Source organism: Propithecus coquereli, unplaced genomic scaffold (genome assembly GCF_000956105.1).
Source record: "Propithecus coquereli isolate 6110/MARCELLA unplaced genomic scaffold, Pcoq_1.0 Scaffold576, whole genome shotgun sequence".
Lineage (NCBI taxonomy): Eukaryota > Metazoa > Chordata > Mammalia > Primates > Indriidae > Propithecus > Propithecus coquereli.
Genome location: NW_012151685.1, coordinates 385433 through 386384, shown reverse-complemented (window position 1 = coordinate 386384; position 952 = coordinate 385433). Strand labels below are relative to the sequence as shown.

Genomic DNA, 952 nt, shown 5'->3' with positions numbered 1-952 from the left:
CCTCTGCATGTGTTGAGGGGGTGGGTCCCAGGTTTGCATTTTACTGGTTCATGGCAAATCCACTTGGCTTAATGAATTCTTTGGGTGGTATTTTATACAACTCATACTCATGAGCCCAAAGCCTCATTGACTGCAGTTTTGAATGGGTAAGTGAGATTTACGTGAAGGCTGTTAGGTCTATTACAATTAAAAAAGGTTTGTTGGTTTTTAGGCCACTCATTCAATAGAGAACAGAATCATTAAAACGTTTCCTTAGAAATGTTAAATTGCCAGTCTGCACCTGAAATATTGTTATTACCTTAATTAGGATTGTTAAAACTTTCCCATTTTTTTTTTCATTGTAGCCCAAGGTGGTTGTTACAGCATCATTTGGCATTGAACCTGGAAGGAGGGTAGAATATGTACCACTTATAGAAGAAGCGCTAAGAATAGGACAGCACAAACCACACAAAGTTCTCATTTATAATCGTCCAAATATGGTAAGCCGAATATTGAATTTGGTTGTTGCTTATGATAATGTGCTAAAGATGATTTTAGTTTTGACCATTTGAAAGAGACACTTGATTTATAAGCTATTAAATATACTGCTGAATGTCATCCTATTTCTACAAAAAAGTTATGAATAATACTTATTGACTTTATAAAAAACTAGCATAAAACCAAAAGAATGAAATACAGAAACGCATGTGATATTAATTAATTTGGTTCCATGTATAATGCTACTGTGGTGCTATTTGTTAGTTTTCAGGGTTGGGAAACCTTTTCGTGTTGGAAGGCCACATTAATTTAGCTGCAATCAAATAAGGCTGCATTCAAGAAACTTCAATTAGATATACTTCAAAATGTACGCTCTTTTGTAAAAATCTAGCTTCTATGTACTTAATAATTTCAAAAAATGAAAACTATTTATTTTTAAAGTTAACTAACCTTTTAATGACTTTGTGGTGTCTCC

The 952-nt window shown here is 33.4% G+C and overlaps 1 protein-coding gene across 1 annotated transcript in view; it reads left to right on the top strand.

The window, feature by feature from the left end:
* ACSS3 (acyl-CoA synthetase short-chain family member 3) overlaps positions 1–952 on the top strand; it is a 193199-nt gene that overhangs the window by 61449 nt on the left and 130798 nt on the right. The window lies entirely within an intron of this gene.